The following is a 15,633-nucleotide window of genomic DNA, read 5'->3' on the forward strand; positions in this document are numbered from 1 at the left end:
GATTTTTGTGTTTTTAAAGTTGAATTAACACATCCACCGCCATAAACTGGAAGAGGTAGAGAACCTGTCACAGTGGTGTCAGGAGAACTGCCTCTCCCTGAACGTCAGCAAAACAAAAGAGATGATTGTGGACTTCAGGAGGTCGGGGGTCAAGGACTACAGCCCCCTCAGCATCGACGGGGCACCGGTTGAGAGAGTGAACAGTTTCAAGTACCTCGGAGCCCACATATCCGAGGACTTGACATGGACCACACACATTGACAGTGTTGTGAAGAAGGCACGACAACGCCTCTACTTCCTCAGGCGCCTAAGGAAGTTCCAAGTCAGTCAGAAGATCCTTAGGAACTTCTACTCATGTACAATAGAGAGCATCCTGACCGGCAACATCACCTCCTGGTTTGGGAATAGCACTGCACAAGACCGTAGCAGACTACAAAGAGTGACACGTTCAGCCGAACGCACAATTGGAGGGGGGCTTCCCACCCTCCAGAACATTTACAACAAGCGGTGCAAGGGGAAGGCTAAGAGAATTATTAAGGACTCGAGCCACCCGAACAACTGCCTCTTTGAACTGCTGCGGTCAGGCAAGCGATACCGGAGTCTTAAGGCGAGCACAGAAAGACTCAGAAGAAGCTTCTATCCCCAGGCCATCAGGCTGCTAAACGAACAATAAACACTATGCAACAACCATCAAATGCACACAGCACACACACCCACACGCACACACTCACTCAAACAAACAACACACTGCAGCACCCACTCTCCACACTTTAGATCACACAAACACACTTTACACTTTATATTTATTGATAAAGGATTTGCACTACAACTCGTACACCTACTGTGAATTGTACCTAAATTGCACCTCGTCCCATTTCTGCCTTGCACTATATAGTATTGTATATTAGTACACTGCACAGTATTGTATATTGTATGGTAACTACGTCTATTCTGCATCGAACATTGTACATATGTCTAAACTGAACACTGTGACCTAATTTTTTTACTTCTAATTTTACTATGTTATTTTATTTCATACTTATCTTGTCTTGCACAGTCTCTGGAGCGTAACAGTAAGAAGCATTTTGTATAAAAGTATTCTGTACTTCTGTATGACAAATATTAAAGAAACTTGAAACTTGAAACTTGAAACGGCTTACGACGGGTTTGCTGATCATGCGAATTCCGCCAAAGCACGGCGTACGACGTTATTGAGATCATATTTAATTTTTTCGCCATGGTATTCATAATTCCGCCACCCAGCCTCGGCTGAGACAGTGGGACTCGGCACAACCGTGCAACGCTTCAATACCGCCGCCTGGTGGATGATCGGGCGAGTTACAACCGGAAATGGATCTCTGGTGATCTCGGTGCATCTTTGAAATCCGTCCGGCAGTCACATATTGTTGCGGGACTCTAGACACACATCTGTGTATATGGATCGCTGCCATAACTCAATAATCAATATGATTTGGGCGTTTATTGCGCCATACAAACTGGGAATGGATCTAGTCAATCGACGTCAAATAAGTGGGATCTTTTTCCTCCAGTCTCATCGGCGAACGGTAAGAGGACAGTAGCGTTACTTCCAGCTTGATTGTTTATTCTTTTCAATGCAAACCGCTCTGATCAATATATCACCCATACTACATAAAGCATTTACTGACGATCACGGAATTATAAACGGACCCCCCCCCCTTTCATCCGCGCATGATGAGTCATAACGTTTAGGATTGTATTCAGTTGGATTTTTTAATATAGCGTGTATCGCGAATAAACTGCAATCGATAATCTATATTATGCGTTTAGGCCTATAACTAGCGTTCTAGGAATTACTGCAGAAAACGATAAAAACATACTTATATTCTAGACGGTATTTTTGTATGAATATATGAATGAAAAAATATAACGTTTCTACATCCTGAACGATAGCTAATCGATGTTGAATGGGCCATAGTAATGTCAATTTAGCAATACAATTAAAAAAGTTATAGCCCTGCAAAGAAGGTGAACATCTCCATAGGCTTAGACTGGTGGCAGTAATCATACATTGATGGATAGAAGCGTGGCAGTTAATGTGTTAATAGGACACAGCCTTAAAAAAAGTAATTTGGGGCGACCGTAATTTATCTCAAAATTTATATATTTCCTTAACATTACTAATAAGTATCAGTAATTAAATATACAGCTTAAGAAAGACAGGCTTGTGTGTGCTTTTAAGTTTATTCTATAATGGGAGTGTCTCCCTCGTAATGCAGTTGCAATATCAATTTTTGCTCTAAAACCCATAAAACTGATTTAAAATGTGTACAGATAGTATCCACTTAAGCATAGTATACCAGTGATTAATATTTGAGCCAAAACTGATGGATATTCTATTTTGAATTTAGTAGCCTACAGTTATATAGCATACTTGGCTATCGCGTCTCGCTCTGCAAATGAGATATCCTCTTATCTCCACGCACATATTGTGCACACGAAACAAACAAATGCACCCACTTGCACGTGACCAAGCCACTCCCATGCGTCTCCCTATATGACGCCGGAAATGGTCACGCTCCACCTTCCTCATTTCGTTTCCAACACGGAAGTAGCAGTGCACTCCGTGAACTAGTTGTTATGAGAACATAGGGAGAAATGACACAATGTTGGGTATTCGCCAGAAGTTCACCAGCCCCCGGAACATTCTCGGCACATCCTAACAGCGCAACAGGGTTTCCTCGTCTCGTGACAGCGGACTGAGGGACGTCGCGCGACGGTTAGCAGTCAAGCTAAGTCGTGCACAGGTAGGGCCTGCGCTATCAGGCATTGATACTAGCATGGGTAATACTGCTCGTTGTCTCGTGAGACGACCGAGTGATGTATTGGCGCGGGGGGCGGGATATTTGGGAAAACATGAGTCTTTTGGATGTTTTCCGAGTATCCTAGCGCGTGCAGCTAATGCTAATGCTACAATGTTGGGGCGCCGTTCCCCTTGTTCCCCACCGAGGGCTGTCTTTACTGTCTTCCCTCTTCTTAACCATTCATGCTGACTGTCAATCGGTGTCTAATGTTGGGGGTTTAACGGGGGCTTGTTTACCATTTACATGGGTGGATGGGCTGAGGCACAGGGCAGGTGTGCTTTTTGTGAATCTATGAATTGAAAATGGGGGTCCCTGGTGTGGACAGGACTAATGTTTTCTTTGGTCTGCATCCCCTTAATAATTGTGTGTATTGGGCTAGCCCATTCTGCAATATGTTAATAGAGTTTTCATTCATTCATTCATTTATCCCTTCATGGGTGCACACCGCAGTGGAGGTTGTTGCATGCCTACTAGTGAGGCAGTGCTTCACTAGTAGTAGATTTTGGTCTGCAGCCACCACCGTTCCGTGCTTAGTGAAGCAGGTGGCATCAGTCCTTTGCCCTGACATGGTGGAACGGTGTCCCGCCCGGCCGACGCCATGAGGCGAGTCGGCCCGGCAGGTGGCTGGTGGGCTGATGAAGCCTATACAACCGAGGTACAGAATTAGCAGCGACTGGCAACATTGCTCAATTTGCTGTTTTTTTTGTCAAAAATGGTGTCGGGTGGTGGGGCCTTAGGGCCAGCCGACGTCAAAACATCGCGCAAGGTTTTGAGGTTATTCAGCTTTTGACCTAGCCGCAAGCTATAACCGCAGGGAAGGCTAGGATGCTGTCAACGGTTGTTCACAGGCATTTTTGGTTGGAGCAATCTCCCCTTGAGGAGTCTCCTCCTCAGGGCTCCCCCCTCCGCGGGTGGACCTTGGTCTGTCCACAGAGGCGCAGGCGGTATTTGACAGAGGTGAGAGCACGGCCTCGCCAACGGCTGCGGTGAGGCCCCCGGCCAGCAGCCATGTTTCCCCCGCCTGATACCCTGGACACAAAGAAAACAGGTGATCACAAGGCCGACAGCCAGGCAGACAGGGATCGGCTACAGAGTCCATTCTCTTCGGTTCAAATAACAAACTCAGCAAGACCGACGGCTTCTCAGTTACAGTGGGTGACGATATTGTCACAAGGAAAGATGAAATTACCTACCTGGGCTCCATCCTAGAGGCTAATCTTTCCTGTGACAAAATGGCATCCAATGTAATAAAAAAAGTCAACCAACGAACTCGATTCTTGTACCGGATCTCCTCTCTGGTAAACAAGAACACCCTGAAGACTCTGGCAGGAGCACTCATACAAGGGTACTACGACTATGCTTGCACCTCATGGTACCAAAGCACCTCAAAGGCGCTAAAAACAAAATTACAAACATCTCAAAACAAACTGGTCAGACTACTGCTTGACCTTACTCCTAGAACCCACCTCACCCCTGCCCACTTTGACAACCTAGGATGGCTTAGAGTAGACGACAGAGTACAGCAACTTGCAATGGGCCTGGTCTACAAGATACACTACACGACCAAGGTACCCATGTACATTTCAAAATACTTCCCAAAGGTCAGTGAATACCACGATCACAACACCAGAGGGAGCTCCACAAATCATGTTAAACCCAGATTGGGCTCAAACAAGGGACTAAACACGTTTTGCAATTATGCCACATCAATGTGGAACGCCCTACCCAAAGCTGTAAAGGAATGTGAATCACTACCCACTTTCAAAAACACTCAAAGAACACCTACGGGAGACTGCAATTCGAAACTGGCCCATGTAAATGTCCTAACCCAACCCCTTCCAAGGTACAGTAAATGACCAAGTATGGTTGTCAATATTCCAATGTACAGTTTTGCTTGTACAGTTGTACAGTGTTCCCCCCCCACCCCTCCTGCCCAACCCCCCCCCCACCCCACCCACCGAACCACCTCCAATGTACAGCCCCCCCCCCCACCCACCCCACCTACCCAACCTCCCCCAATGTACAGTTTTTACATCAAATGTATATACTCTTTTCTGGACTCTTTTTGTATCACAAACAGTACTGTATTTGCAAATCTGTTATGTCATAAATGTATAGATGTAGCAGTACTGTATATCTGTATGTCATGTATGTCATATATGTCCTGATGAATTGAAAATGGGGGACCCTGATGTAAACAAGACGAAAGTCTTTCTCTGGTCTGCATCCCCTTAACAATTGTGTGTATTGAGCTGTACTGTATTGTACCCATTCTGCAATCTGTTAATAAAGTTTTCAATCAATCAATCAATCAATCATGAGCAAGCCCTAAAAAAACGTCGCCGTCTAGCTGTGTCTAGCACGCTCTCCGGTCACTCCCCCCCGCTACGCTACGGGACACAGGGCTCTGATTTGTTCCCTTTGGCTGTGGGCCGCGTGCTTTCAGTGAAGCGCAAGCGGCACCACGTTTCGCTTCTCATGGGGACAGGGGCTTACACCCAGTTGCTAGCTAGGCCTGGGTCTGCCTGTGAGAATGCTGTGCTGTCAAGCGGCTCCCACGCACCACGTTCTGTGTCTGTGTTTGGTGAGCCTGGTGTTGTGTCTGTCGACGGAAAAGGTTGTCAGCGGGGAAACTCGAGGCCCAGGAGGTCGCAGCATGAGTTCCCCCAGCCCCGCCCTCGCCAAGCCGGGTATCACGCTAGTGTCTCCCCCGACCGGAAGACCGGCGGTGGTCAGTCAGACATGCGTGGTTTGGGTGGTAGTAATATCACTACACCCTATCGGGCAGTGTGGGGACCACACGCCTTGCATGTCCAGCTGCAGAGCAGGCTATCCTCAGCAGTCCATGCCGGGAAGATGCTCAGTGGGGGAGCTTATGTCACCAAGTGTGATGGCCGCTCTCCCCGTATCAGACCGGCCCTTTCTGTTGGGGTCCCCCCTTGGGTGCGATTTTCTTGTTGGTAGAGTCAGGGTGCGATATCCCGGCTCCACGAGACACCCTGCTCGCGCGGTTGGCAAGACCAGGGTTGACAACGCACAGCGGGAGGGACCGGGCCACCTGTCTACGATTCCTAGCGGACCAGCGGCAGTTGGCGGCGGGGGCGCTTTGGAATTTTACCACGTATTGTTGCAGTGGTAGCCATATGTCGGGGTGGATGGAGAGAACGCTGAGGGCGGCGCTTGTGTTACAGTTTACACACCCCCGCCCTCCGTTTTTGGGTTTGGTACAGACTCTATTATCAGAGTCCGCGGCAGTGACAGCCCTGGCCAAGGAGATTTGTTCTCTGGCGGCGAAGCAGGCCGTTGTCGTGGTCCCATGAGAGGATGCGGTGAGCGGCGTTTCCTCCCGATATTCTCTGGTGCCCGAGAAATCGGGGGGGGGGGGGTGTCAGACCCATACTGGACCTGTCCCATGGAAGGTTCAGAATGTTGACCATCACCCACCTGTTAGGCGCTGTCAGGTGGGGGACTGGTTCACCTCCATAGACCTGTAGGATGCGTATTCGCATCCCGATCTTCCATCCTAGGACATACCTACGCTTCCTTTGCAGGGCTTAGCATACGAGTACCAGAGGCTGCCGTTTGGCTACTCTCTTGCTCCCCGCATCTTCACCAAGTGCGTGGAGACCGTGCTGGGGCCTCTGCGTCGTCGGGGATACGAATTTTGTTATACCCTGGACGATGTTCTGGTCCTCTGCCGGTCAGGGAAGATCGCCAGGTCTCATACCAGCCTGGGTTTTGCTGTAGACTGGAAGTAGAGTACTCCTCTTCCCAGTCAACGGGTGGAGTACTTGGGCTTATTTCTAAGCTCAAGGTCTATATGGGCATCCCTCTCAGAGCGGCGGCGAGTGAATGTTCTCGGCGCGCTCGGGAGGTTCTGTCCTAGGACGGTTACGGCGCTGTCCGTGATGCGCCTGCTCGGTATGATGGCATCTGCTCACTCTGTGGTCCCTCTTTGCCTCCTCTTCATGAGGAGGATACAGAGGTGGTTTTTTCCAGTATGGAAATTGCCCGGTGAGAGACAAGTGGAAGCGGCTGAAGGTTCCCATGTCAGTACTGGCGGACCTCGTCCTCGTCACACGTCACGGTCTTCACCGACGCCTCCCTCACGGGATGGGGGGGGGGGCGTGTCTGGCCAACGCAGTGGGGGGCAGCTGGCAAGACCATGCTGCCCGGTCTGCACTACATTCAATGTGTTGGAATTGAAGGCAGGCCTTCTGGTCCTCAAATGGCTCAGCCACCTTGTGGTGGGCAAGCATGTTTTGATCAGGACGGACAACACGAAGTCAGCGTTGTATATTGACAGACAGGGAGGAGTGCGTTCCCCCCGTCTGCACCGGGCGGCGATCGAGCTCTGGCTATGGGCGTTTCTCCATCTGCGCAGCCTGAGGGCTCTCCACATGTCGCGGGGCGGTCCTCACCCTGACGAGTGGGGACTACGTCCAGACATAGTCGGACAGGTCTGGGACCGATTCCGTGGCCGCCCGGGATTCTGTACGCATTCCCCCCCAAACACCTGATAGCTCAGCTGTTAGGCGGGTACGTCGAGAGCGCAGGACTTGATCCTGGTCGCGCCGGGCCAGGGCTCAGCTGTGTGGTTCGCCACCCCTGATTCAGCTCTTGGTGGCCCCGCCGTGGCCTGTTCCGTGGTCACCGCGGGCCCTCTCTCAGGCACGCGGAACTCTGTTCTGCCTCCTGTTCTGGGGCAGCCTCTAGGCTTGGCTGCTGAAAGTGTGAATCTGGTGGGGATGCGTCTTGAATCTTCTGTGGTTAATGCCATCCAGAACGCGCGCTCCGTCCACTACCGCGGCTTACGCTGGGAAATGGCATATGGTCGAGTGTGGGGGCAGAACATTGTTCAGCCACCCTCTCGTGAAACGTTTCCTGCTTGGCGCTCAGCGTCTCAAGCCTGTGGAACGTTCTCTGTCTCCGAGTGGGACCTCCAACTGGTCCTGGGCCGGTTGTCGGAGGCCCCATTTGAGCCTCTTGAGCAGGCGCCATTGGATCGGCTGTCTTTTAAGACCGCGTTCCTTTTGGCCATCACCTCCGCTAAGCGTGTGGGTGAGCTGTGGGCTCTCTCGGTGCGGCCTGAGTGCCTGTCTATTCGGCCGATAGCGATGCGACTCTGAGGCCTAATCCAGTCTTCGTGCCAAAGAATATCCGGAGCTCTTTTCGCTCCAGGGATATTGTGGTTAAGGCGTTCGTCCGCCTCCTCACGATAGAAAGTTGGAGGCGAGCCTTCACCTGTCGTGTCCTGTCCGTGCACTGGGGGTTTACCTCAGTCGGACTCGGGATCTCAGGGCTTCCGATCAACTGTTGTTTGTTACGGTGGCCCTCGCGCGGGTGAGGCGCTGTCCAAGCAGCACCTGTCACATTGGTTGTGCCAGGGCATTGCCCTTTGCACACGTTGGCTGGACAGGTCCGCCCCCGGGCTGCTGCCCTGTTAGGGGGGGCCTCGTGGAGGACATCTGTGCTGCGGCCTCCTGGTCCTCCCCGGGTCCTTTCGTTAAGTTTTACCTCGTGGACATGACTGGGGGTTCTGTCTCCCAGGCGGTTCTGAGGTCTGGGACCTCTCCTGCGTCCCGCCATTTGGTGGGCTAGCAGGTGTGTGTGGGTGTGGACCACGGAGTGCTGTGTTGCACGTGGTCCCGCCTGTACTGTGCGTTCAGGGGCACACTTTGGTGGAGTTGACTGCCTCCCCCCCTTCGTTAGGACGGGAGGGTGGACGGGACTACTCTCCTCCCTGGGTGGGGCTTACGGGAAATCAGGGGGTACACTTGTCGGGCCACGCGTCCGCTCTGCCCCATATCTCATTGGCAGAGCGAGACGCGATAGCCAAGTATGCTATATAACGAAAGGTTATTTCATAACCTAGTTATATGAATACTGGCTGAGCGTCTCACTCTTAGCGCCCTGAGGCCCCTTGGATGGGTTTCCGCTTATGGAAATCGTTCTGAGGAAGGTGGAGCGTGACCATTTCCGGCGTCATATAGGGAGACGCATGGGAGTGGCTTGGTCACGTGCAAGTGGGTGCATTTGTTTGTTTCGTGTGCACAATATGTGCGTGGAGATAAGAGGATATCTCATTGGCAGAGCGAGACGCTCAGCCAGTATTCATATAACTAGGTTATGAAATAACCTTTCGTTATTGACAATCATTGGTTACCCCGCATGACAAATGGTCGCCCCAAATGATGAGTCTATTTAAAATGTTACACAATGCAGTTCAGACAAAAGAAAACTGAACAATGTTTTTATTACAATCTTTTCAAGTGGTCAACAAAGATATTCTTCAATTCATTCAAATATCACAAAAGTAAAACATGTTAAACCTCTTAACATGCGAGGACAATTTTCCCACCTGCACTTTAGCGGCTCGGGTGTGCATATTTTTTTATACAATATATATATCGAATTAAAGCCCTATTTGTTGCCTGTCGATAGTTTCAGGTGACAAAATCCGTTCAGCGGTTCTCGAGTTACATGCCGATATGTGAGGCGTGCGCCGAAGTACACAGTGTTGTACAAATACAACACTGACTCCCGAGGCTCTAGCTCCGTCAATTATTTGGCACGGTAGGTTACAAGCTTCGTCAGGAACATTCAAATATCACAAATGTTAAAAACATTAAACATTAAAAAAGTTAAAGTGCAGCATGCTCATGTAACTTGTTTTTATTTGCAGACGACTCAGCCCTGCTAGTCTCACACAAGGATCAGAACACACTAGAACAGATGCTAGGTGAAGAACTTGCAGGGGTCAGCAGTTGGCTTTCGGACAACAGGCTTTCTCTTCACCTAGGTAAGACAGAGGCAGTACTATTAGGCTCCAAGCCCAAGCTCAGGAAAGCATGGGAGTTTAACATCCAGTTAGGAGCTGTAACCCTAAAACAGCAAAAAAAAGCGAAGTATCTAGGCTGTATAAAAGCCTAGATGGGGAGGCTATGGCCTCCCAAGTACTGGGCAAAGTCAACGCCTGCACCAGGTACCTAGCTAGGAAAGCCAACCTCCTTGGCAGAGATAGCCTCAGGCTACTAGCAAATAGCCTAGTACTCTGCCACTTTGACTATGGTAGCGTGTCGTGGTTCGAGGGCCTGACAGTGACCATAAAAAAGAAGCTTCAGGTTTCCCAAAATAAGCTGGTAAGGGTGGTAATGGGTCTTGGCCCTCGCACCCACATAGGGAGGAGTCACTTTCAGGAGCTAAACTGGCTTCCTGTGGAGGCCAGAGTTACCCAGCTCAGACTGAACATATACAATATTAAAAACCAAAGGTCCCCTAGATACCTCCAGAACTACTTCACCCCGGTCAACGAATCCCACAACCACAGAACTAGGGCAAGCATAGCAAACCTGAAGCCTGCTTCTTTCCGATCCAAACTGGGCCAGTGCTCCCTTACTTTCTCTGGAGCCCAGGATTGGAACAAGCTGCCTATCCCCATCAAGCAGAGCTCGAGCCTCCACAGCTTCAAGAGAAGCGTCAGGAAGTGGCTCATGGACAGAATAGAGGAATAGCCCCCTATAGTTTGAATGGGTTTCCAATCAGTTTTTAGTTATTGTGGGGTATACAATTTTAGCGATAGGTTAGTCTTCTAATGTTTTAAATTTATGTGTTTTGTGTTATTGTCGTGTTTTTGTTGTGGCCTAACAGCCCTGGGACCATGACGGAAATAAGGGTTTTACTCTCTCATGTTGTCCTTTGGATCCTTGTTGTGTGTTTTTAATCCATCAATAAAATCAATCAATCAATCAATACACATTACATGCTTCAGGAACTTGAACATTTCACAAATGTCCATTTTCGTGTCCTTGTCATCCTTGAGTTCTATAGTCAATAAACAATAACCGCCAACATAGTTGCATGGATGAAATCAACGCTAAACAACTACAACACAGTTGTATCAGTTCCTTTTAGGGATGGCACGATACCACTTATTCATGTCCGATACTGATATCACAGCCTTGAGTATCTGCCAATACCGATACCCGTCCGATACTCCCTTAAAAAACAAAAACCTGTGTTTAACCTAGCCATCTATAAAACATCAAAAACTCCCCTAAAGGAAGAAATACATACCACACATGACTCAGTTATGCAATAGTGCTGCTGCTTTTTATTTTGTTCAAATTATTTAGTTAATACGTTAATAAGACCAGCGATTTAATCACGGCTTCCTGTCCTCGCGTCTAAAACGTCTGTTTACCGGTACAATGCGTGGAGATTTTCAAATCATTGGTAAACAAACATAGTGCTGAAAATATACACTTTGACTGCTGTTTTGACAGGGTTAGGGTCTTTACTCTTGGCTACATTTGAAAAAGAAACACAACATTGTACTTATTTGAGATAGCCGTGTCGGAGATAAAATGACGGTTTGTCAACATGAAGTGAGGCTAAGCGTCGGCAACCTACATTTTCAACAACAGAAAGGGGCTGGTCATCCAGCACAATAAATGTAGTTATTTTCTCAGTTTTCTTCAGCTTTGCTTTGTTACTGTCTGCAGGGAGTTTCTCGCGCTTCTGAATGGTTTCCAGCTACGTTAGCTGCTGCGGCAAAACTTTTCCTCTTGGCATTTGTTGCACATATGAACTTGCCCGGCATACTCCCTTTCCATGATTAATCTGCAAGTGTTGTGTGGTGTTGAAGTTTACAGTGTTGCTGCCACCCCTAGAAATATTTGAGTCGCAGATATTACACTCGGCTGTGTTGTGTTATTCCACAAGTATACACGTGAGTTCTCTGTATTTGTTTGTGAGTGTCTTCATTCTGTTAGCTCCGTAGCTCCACCATACAGGTCCGTTATTATCCGCTCCTAGTCTACTCTGCCCCGCGTACCTGTCTGTGACCCCAGTATGGTGGCCTGTACTATGTCGTATTAATGCACCCACATTAATATAACACCAAAGGCTGTTTTGCCTTTTTCTTCTTTGAGCTTAAAATAACTGCACACAGCTGACATGATCGCGGCGCGCTGCTAACAAGTTGACTCACGTTTAGCTAATGCTAACGTTGTTGTCATGCTACTACTGTTCACGCGATGGCACGCTTTACGGCCTGTATTGGATCGGAAAATAATTCCTGTTTTTCCGATACCCAATCCTGTGAATTTGGCCAGTATCGGACCAATACCGATACTGAGTATCTGATTGGTGCCATCCCTAGTTCCTTTTATATTATCTCATGGTAAACTTTAGGCATTTCAAATTGAGGTACATGTGGGTAGGTAGTGACTCAAACCCCACATATAGGAGAGACATTTAAATATTAAACGCTACGCAAATCATGTTTTAACAAATCATGTTTTAACAAATCATGTTATCAATGGTGTAAACAAACTGTGAAAAACAAGTGCATTTTTTTGTTGTTGAAACAAACAATTTCCCCTGAAAACCTAGAATAAGAAGCACACCAAAAAACAAAACACTGATATTTTTTACATTTAGGTCAACATTCCCCAAAGATATATCAAACACTAAACAAACTTTGATCAGATTATAATGCAGATGTTGCACAGTGCAATCCACTGAAAATGTATTGTTGAAATATGTCACTGTTGATCATGAGCTGGATAATATAACCTATGGTTTCAAGGGATGCAAGACCACCCGCATTTCATTGTATACCTGTATGCCGTGACAATTAAAACTCTTGACTTGACTTGACTTGATGATAAACCTACTGTAGAATCAAAGTAAATTTTAGGGATTCAAATCCTCATTTAGAGGTAGGGGATCCACCACAGCTTGCCCTGCTGCTCTTCTCTACTTCTACACCAGCCAGAACTGGTGGAGTGTTCTCCATGGGTGGTGGTGTCAGGTCCAGCATCGCCTTTTCCATCTTTTTCCTTCTCCCTGTAACCTCTGGATGCAGCCTTCTCCCTCTCCGATAGCTCATCTGACTTCACATATGGAATCTTGCCCTGTTGTTTTCTTCTCTGGTAGCTGAAACAATGGTGTATAATGTGATACTGATTCTGGTGGGCTAAATTACATACAAACTTAAGTTCAAGATATTACAGAAAAGGTCTTTCCTAATCCTACTAACATGACAGTTTGAAATACACCAGAGAAAGATATACTGCATGTTACCTATAGGTTTTTTTTTACCTTTCTCTTTTCCTGGCAAGATAGTCGGCTCTTGCTGTAGGGTCTGCATTAACCCACTGTCTGTAGTGAGCAGTCTTCAGTTTGCTTGTTTGTGCCATCTAGAAAATAGGTTAAACTAGTTAAACATGACTAATACATGTACAATTACCTAAATGGAATGTCATGCTATACCGCTTTAAACACTTTCTCGTAAGATTGTACAATACTAAAAAAAAAACGTTTATTCCTAAATAGGAATGAAAAATTACAGAAATGTTGAAAAATATATGTTTAAAGTATACAAAGAGTTGTGCTAAAACAGTTGTGCTTCTACTTCTAAAATCCATTATTTCCTCAACAAGTCATGGTGAATTGATAACATTTACAAATTTTTGCAGTTGAACAATCATTGTAAAGGATGGGATAGGTGTTTTTTGCATAGGATTAGTGAAATCAGGATTTGTTGTTAGCTAAAAAGTCGTGAAGCCATAAACGGTCATATGCCCCTGAATTGACATAGTGTCAATTTTTAGACATATGCCAGATGCATCTAGTCAGTCACACTTAGGGTCTTACTTCTACAATGTAGTGCCATGTTGTACCCTGTAGTATCATGTAGTGCCATGTAGTACCCTGTATTGCCATGTACCCTGTAGTACCATGTATTGCCATGTAGTACCCTGTATTGCCATGTAGTACCCTGTAGTGCCATGTAGTACCATGTAGTACCCTCCTCTAGTACACTGTAGTATCATGTAGTACCCTGTATTTCCCTGTGTAGTACCCTGTAGTACCATGTAGTATCATGTAGTACCCTGTAGTACCCTGTAGTACCATGTATTACCCTGTAGTACCATGTAGTATCATGTAGTACCATGTAGTACCATGTAGTACCATGTAGTTATTCTGTTAAGTGGTAGCCATATTTTCAGAAATTTCGCCTAAAGGTACATGCCTAAGTAAATGGATGATTGCTCCACTTCTGCAAGGTCAATTTGCATGTTCTTGGTATCTAGGAACATCTAAGGACCTGGGGGTATGTATTTCCAGTGTCAGAAATATTGTGTCTGTTACTAGGCTTGAGTAAATTGTAATGAAGAAAAGGAGAATATAAATGATGATTTATTTTTGCATCTTTGATGGTGAATAACACCATGTTAAATCTGCGGGGTAAGATATTTCGCTCACTGAGCTTATTCACCACCTTATTGAGATCAAGTGTAAAAAAAATCTAAGCAAATGAATAAAGGGAAGATGATTAAACAGAAGCATTTGTAGATACAGTAATAAATGATAATCGATTTTAATTATGAATTCATATTTGACCTTGAACTTGACCTTGACCTTATTATGGCCAAATCATACATCTATGGATAGGGAAAAGGCTCCTCTTTCCAATGGCAGGGTTGAATCTGGATTTAGTAATTTCCTTGCGGTTTTACGATAAAAGAGATATAATTAGCATTTTTCCGATAAATTTGTATTTCCGATAAATCGTATAAAACATCGGTAAAAATGAAAATATACACTTTGACTACTGTTTTGATAGGGTTATGGTCTTTACTCTTGGCTACAAAAAAAAAGAAAAAAAAAAAAACATTAACCTCTTAACATCCAAGGGCCCACATGTGGGCCCTCATGAGGACGATTCGCGATGCCACATTGCCGACCTCTAGTGGCTCGGGTGTGCATTTCTTTTAATACAATATATAAATAGAATTAAAGCCTCATTTGTTGCCTGTCAATTGCCCTTTCAGGTGACAAAATCCGTTCAGCGGTTCTCGAGTTACATGCCGATATGTGAGGCGTGCCCCAAAGTACGCAAAAGTACACATTACCACCCCCGACTCCCGGGGCTCTAGCTCCGTCAATCATTTGGCGATCTCGAAAATCTTTGCACAGGGTTGTAGCCAATGAGTGTGGCTTTCCAATGATATCCCATGATATGATAATTGGGGATCTAATACGGTCTCTATTGATCGATTTATGATACAAAAAAGCAGGGTCCCCCTATAGGGGGATCTTACAGCTTAACAGGTTATATAGTTGTGTCCGCTATTCTTCTTTGGGCCTTTATCGGCTACTGTTGCCATGGCAAGGCAAATTCAAGAAAACTCCCAATACATTTTATTATTTATTTTATGTTATGAATCAGCCTGCCACGTTTCATAGATATGCCCCCTAAGGAAAAATATGCCCCATAGCCCCCACATTTTTAGGGTACCGGTCGAGGGCCTGTTAACCTTCATTTACAGGGGGGAAATCTTTAAAAAAAAAATTAATTGTAGATAACTTTTGAAATAGCGCCAAAATAACATTCTAGAGTTGAAATTGTGAATTTCCAGGTATTTCAAGAAGTGACCGGTAAAGGGTTAATAATAATAAGGGCCAAGGCTGGCTTAAATGAAACATTATGACTTACCATTAGAAGAGTTGGAGGCGGCGAGTGGCACTGAACCTCCTCAGGAATGCGTCCTTCCACTCAGTTGTAAATTCTCGCATCTTGAAAAACTCTTTTGCAACTTCAAACCATCCAGTCTCCGATTGGTGCTATACTGCTACTGCTAGCATGGAAATTCCGGCAGCAGAAACAAAAAGCTGCATCAGCATTTTCACTGTACTCGAGCCAGTCTCTGTTATGGAACCAAGTAGCTACAAATGACCGTTTCCTACCGCTAAAAATGCTGGCAGGGTATGGTTGTAA

Source organism: Notolepis coatsorum, assembly GCF_963971535.1.
Source record: "Notolepis coatsorum genome assembly, chromosome: 18".
NCBI classification, from domain to species: domain Eukaryota; kingdom Metazoa; phylum Chordata; class Actinopteri; order Aulopiformes; family Paralepididae; genus Notolepis; species Notolepis coatsorum.